A 5998-nucleotide genomic window follows, 5' to 3' on the forward strand; every position below is an offset into this window, starting at 1 on the left:
CAATGAGCAGTTCGTTCCAAGACCCCAACCCTCGTATAGATATGGTTGTTTTGGAGGCTCAGTTTTTTTTTTTTTTTTTTGTATCTTTATGTTTTAGGAAATTAGAAATACAATATTAATCCTCCTTAACCCCCTTTTTTTGGTGGATTTCCTTGTCCTATAAAGGATAATTTAGATTAGATGCTTATACATGAATTGCACTTGTCTAGAAAAAAATTTAAGGCTAAGCCCTTCGTGCGCTTAGATTGATAATATTACGGCAAAAAACCAAATGAAATCGCATAATTAATGCTATGTTAAGCCTATTTCGCAGGATTGAAAGGGAAAAGGGGAAGAAATGCCAAAGATTCGCCACTTGCCAATCTTAGAACTTGTCCATTTCAATCCCTAATGTATAAAATATGTTCAAATTTAGTCCCTAAAGTATACCCAGATAGGCATAAAATCTATCTCACTTCCTTAATGATATTTATTTAAGTGAGACAAATTTTATAGTTTAAGAACTAAAGTATCCATATTAAAGTTTTAAGGATCAAAGCAAAAATTTGGGTATGGTTGGAGGCTGTCAAATGGAATTAACCATAAATAAATTCTTTCCTCCCGTCACACCGCATCCTAAGTGCGTGCTCCGTGCTCGCCTGTTTTCTTCTCAAGTTGGACGCATTAATGAATTGATAGGTTGCAATTTTATCATTTATTTTATTATTATTTTTCTCTATTACCTGACCTAATGTGGATTAATTGTTGGATTCTACTCACTTTTAATATTTTACATTTATTTCAGGGAGTAGAACGAAAATAGGATAACAAGTGCCAATTTTATAGAAAAGGAGTCCAAGTCAAAGAGCTTATCCCAGGGGCATTATTGGCAAAGGAAAACTTCTGCCCATTTTGGTAATTGCTGGGGAGGAGAGCACAGAGAGCCTTTTTTTTCCGGGGAGCCGCCGCACATCTAAGAGATTAGAGAGGAAAATTAGAATTAGGAACAGGGGATGAGCACTGCCTTTAATCTTTGAGCTTTGACTTTTCTTTTGTCACCGTAGTAGCTTTTCCTTCTTCATATAAAGACCTCTAGCTTAGCTTTTTCTTTTTGGACTTTTCCTTCTTAGCTTTTGGCAGTGGAGTTCTCCTACGCATGTCAGGAGCCTTACGAAGAATTGAATCATTCTCTGTAGTTGCTGGTTTTTCCTTATTCAATCGAACAAATTGAATTCTCACGAACAAGGCCGATGGCTGCTACTGTTGCTTCAATTTCCTGTGGATTTTGTTCATTAAATATGAACTAATTTCCTCACTCTAGTCAAGGGATAACGGAGGCTTTGGTTCGCCTAAAAATTGTGAGATCGATTTAATTTTATCTTTTTCTATTATTTATTGGTATTTGCATATTCCTTGATTGCAGTACTTATGATTATTTAATTAATTGATTGTCTTGGATTTGGATAATTAGTTAACTTGATAATGTATTGTCAATTAGGACATTAAACCCGTAATTGTTTAATTGCCTCAAAATAGTGCCAACTGGCATGATTAGATTTGTGTCAGGGGAATACGCGGGCTAGTCTAAAATAACCTTGGTATTGCGTTATTTGGTTAGAATAGGGCTCCTCTAATACGTAAGGCAATTGGGGAATTAAATCTTACGGGCGTACCTAAGATTATTTCTCAATTAGGGCAGTGATTAACGGGCGTACCTTAATCACCGGTACAGTAAGGAGGGGTTGACTGTCATCGCTTGTTTGACAGTTATAACCTATTTATTAGTAAATAATTGGAATTGCCTTTGTTTCAATGATCAATTAGGTGAACCATTACTGAAGTTATTTCTTGGCTAGATCATTAGTTATCATTCATTTGACTTTAGTAAATTGTTATTTAATTTTTAGTAGTTTCTTGGATTTTATTTGCATTTATTTGATTGTCACCTTCTACACAAAAATACCCCTCTAGTTACTGTGAATTTGAAAAGAAATAGTTACACCAAATCCCTGTGGATTCGACCCTGCTTACCACTATTTACAAAAATTAACTTTAGTTGAGCAGATTTTTATTAATGCACAGGCCCAACACCTTGTCAATTTTTGGCTCCGTTGCCGGGGACTGGTGCCAAATTAATTTGTTTCTTTTTGAGTTCATCTTGTTTTCATTTTCTATTTATTTTTCTCTTATTTTTTTATATAGTTTATGGCTACTAACATTTCGTATTTTGATGATAGATTGGACTTTATTCCTGAATGGGGTTATGAGACTCGTGTTTTTTCTCATGATCAATTGGCTGTTGCAAATTGTGGAACTTATTTTGCTTCAGGTTATTCAACCGACATATGCCCTGCATTTCAAGGTAACCTAAGTGCTCCAATTGATACTTTTGGAGATTTTCCACCTCGATTTCAAACGTGGTATGACCCTTATTCAAACAGGTATGATCAAGGATAGTGGGATAATTTCAATTTTAATTATGCGACCGAGCCAATGCATTTTCAACAGCAAGAGTCTCAACAACCACCATCCATGTCAGGTATGTCTCTTGAAGAAATGATTGAATTACTAGTTACTAATACATATCAATTTCATCAGGAGACACAAACAAGTATTCGTAACATGGCGGATAAAGTGCAACTATTGACATCCGTAATGGCGGATCACGTGCATCTATTGATATCCAGGATAACGCAATTAGCTTCTCACATGTGTAAAGAATTACCCTCACAGACCAACATCAACTTTGAAGAAGATGAGAGTGCAATTATCCGGGCAAATGACATGGAACTGCAAGAGTTTCAAGAAAACAGATCTAAAGATGCAGTTGAAAAGGAAGCTGAAGTGCAAGAAATGAGACCTCAGTATCAACTCGTTCAAGTGAATGAATCCAGTGAACAATCTCCAAATGCGGTGACATCTCCTCCATTCTTTAATCAATATTCTCCTGACTCTTATTCTTCAATTCCTGTTAGTGAAATTGACTTTATTAAACCAGAAAATTTTGAATTTCATGACAGGAATAAATTAAGAGTAGTGATGGCAAGATATCTTGGACCAATAAATGCACGTGAGGGAGGAGTGAATGGAGAATTCAAATTATCGTTGACTTGTTTGGCGCCATTTACTAGTCCATGGAAGACTGTAGCTCGTGTGCTCAAGGATTACTCTATTTACGAGGGTTATCAGGACTATATAGAGGATGAAACATTAAAACGAGTCATAAGATTTTATCCTCCCTGAACAAACATGACAATGTCTAGTCAAAGACGTAAAAAAAAGGCGCTCATTGGGAGGCAACCCAATTTCTTTTAGTTATTTGTTCGATTTTGTTTGATAGTTTAAATATGTTTTCCTTGAGTTTGACTGATTTTTTACTTCAATTTTCGTTTTTGATGATTCGTAGGTAACTATCTGACATGACGTGCCCGCGTCAACTGGGCGCGTGGCACATTGCGATTTTCTGGTGCTTAGTAAAAAAGGTTTCGATCTCCTTGACGTGCCCGTGTCAAGTCATCCGAAGAGCTCATCGTCAGAAGGGTTCTGACCCTCATGACGTGCCCGCATCAAGTCACCTGGAAAGCTCTTCACTTCGTGCCATCATGACGTGCCCGCGTCATGTTCGCGGGAAAGATGGGCATTCAAAACCTCAGAAAATTTTGATTTCCTTTTAATTTCAAATTTTGAAGTAATACATTTTGCCTAAAAAAAATTTAAAAAAAAAATTTAAAATCTTTTTTCCTGTTAAGCCGTAACTTCAAATTTTGAAAATCAACATTCTAGAAAAAAAATGAAAAAAAGAAAAAACCAAAAACTATTTTATTTTTATTTTTCTCTTTTCTTTTTCTTCCTTTTCTTTTCTTCCTTTCTTTCCTTTCTTCCTCTTTTCTTTCTTTCTTCTCCCTTGTTTCTTCCTCCTGTTTGACCGAAACTCCGCACGCCGCCGCCTTTTCAATTCGTAGCCTAGCCGTCGTCCGCCGCCGCTTTCCACTCTCATCACCACCGTGCGCCTACTCTCCACCATCTCCTGGTGTCCGCAGCTCCAATCTCTCTCCCACACCTCCACTCTCTCCCTCTCCTCGCAGCTCTTTTTTTCCCCTTCCTGCCGCTGTTATCGGCGCCCGAAGCCCAGGCGACGCGCGTCTCCCCTCGTCGCTCTCTCTCCTTGCCACCCCCTCCTTCATCGAGACCGCGCCAGCCGCTTCCAGCTGTCGCGCCACTGCCGCTGCTGAAGACCGCGAGCCGCGCCGCCATCGCACCAGCACTACTCACCCCACCGCCTCCAAGCTCCGCAGCCGTGCCGTCACGCACGGTCTTTGTACCCTCCAGCCACACAGCTCACACTCCACCTCTCGCACGCCTCCACCAGCAGCCCCGCTCGTCTCACCACCTGTCCATCTTTGACAGGTGGAGGTATTGAAATTTCTCCCTCATTAATCTTTTTCTGGGTCTCAAATTGCTGGATTTTGTTGCCGTTTTCTTGGGTTCCTTGGTGCATAATAGCAGAAGGTGACTAGCTTGTTTTTCACTTGTGCTTTGTTTAGGGCTTCTATAAGCATTTTTGGGTTGGTCATTGCCGTTGCCTTTGGCAGTTCATTTGTTTGGGAGTATTTGGGGGTGATTTGGGAATTGATTACCAATTGATTCTCATTTTGATTTCTTCTAATTTTTGGTACTAATCGGTGTGTTTGGATTTATCAAGTGATTTGGGTTCACTGTTTGAATTGTTTGCTACTTGTGCGTTCACCAGTGGCACTGGTTGCGGTAGTTGCCCTGTTTTGTTCTTGTCCGAATTTTGATCTGCTATTGCTGGAATTGTCGATTTTGCGTTGCGATATTCAATGTCCAATTGGAGACTTTGTTGAGATTTTGGGTGGACAGAGTTTTGCATTTGCTGGTTGAATTGAGTTATGATGTCTCAGAACTTGGGTGCGTACTTCCACCACATCGGTTTCCCTCCACCGTTCCCGCCTACCCCTTAGCCACTTGAGAGGGAAGTTTCATTGTCCTCTTCACTTTATTTACTTTATTACCTCCATTGAGGGCAATGTAGGATTTAGGTGTGGGGGGGGGGGAGCAGTTATGGTGCTAGTTTTTCTAGTTTTTAGTTTTCAGATGTTCTTCTTTTATTTTAGTTTGTTATTTGTCTAGTCTTCGTTTACTTCTTTTTTTAATGAATACCAAAGTTTGATATTGGATTGTTGACTCTATGTCTGCCATTGCCAAGTTTTAGCGATGAAAGTGTATCAAGTGGATGTGGTTGAGTCCGAGAATATCTCTTTGGTGAATAGCGAGGACTGTGTGACTTTTATGATTTTTGATTAACTTTTCTAGGCATAGGGAATGATTGTTGGCATTTTCATGTGAATTAGTCCGGTTATTAACTCTAGTTCTCCATGTTTGAAGAAATGAGGCTAGCTGCTAGTAATTTTGTTTTTTTTGCTGTGTTATTTTGAATTATTATGTTATTTGGCTGTGAATAAGGTTGACTGTACTCCGCTAGTCTTTACTACTGAGTAACCGGGGATCCTCACCTAAAGTGTCGATTTTCGCGTCAAAAAATAGTAATTTCTATGAGTGCGTGGTCGTATAGCGATAAGAGCTGAGTAACCGAGCTCCTTCATCTTAAAAATACTGGAGTTCGCGTCAAAAGGCTCCAATGGCTAGAGACCAAGTCTTTTGTGCTATCAACAAAAAAAAAAAAGAGGAAAAATTCGAAAACGTGAAAAACAAAAGGTGAAGGTGGTGTTAGTGTGTAACAGAAGTCAGCTTGCCGATTTATGGATCTAATGTTGAGATTTTGGTTAATATTTGGACCATTTGCTGATAAATGTTGTGTGTCATTCTTTTTTCTTAGATTAGTTAACCTGGAATTGAAGGAGTCTGTGGTTTAGAAGCTAACCGGGGTGGTGTTTCTCGGATTTTGATCACCAATGCTTGATATATGTTTTTTCCTTGATATCTTGGCAATATGGTAGATGGAGCAATGGCCATTATCAAATATTGGTATTTGTTTACT

The sequence above is a fragment of the Coffea eugenioides genome, chromosome 9 (genome assembly GCF_003713205.1).
Source record: "Coffea eugenioides isolate CCC68of chromosome 9, Ceug_1.0, whole genome shotgun sequence".
NCBI classification, from domain to species: domain Eukaryota; kingdom Viridiplantae; phylum Streptophyta; class Magnoliopsida; order Gentianales; family Rubiaceae; genus Coffea; species Coffea eugenioides.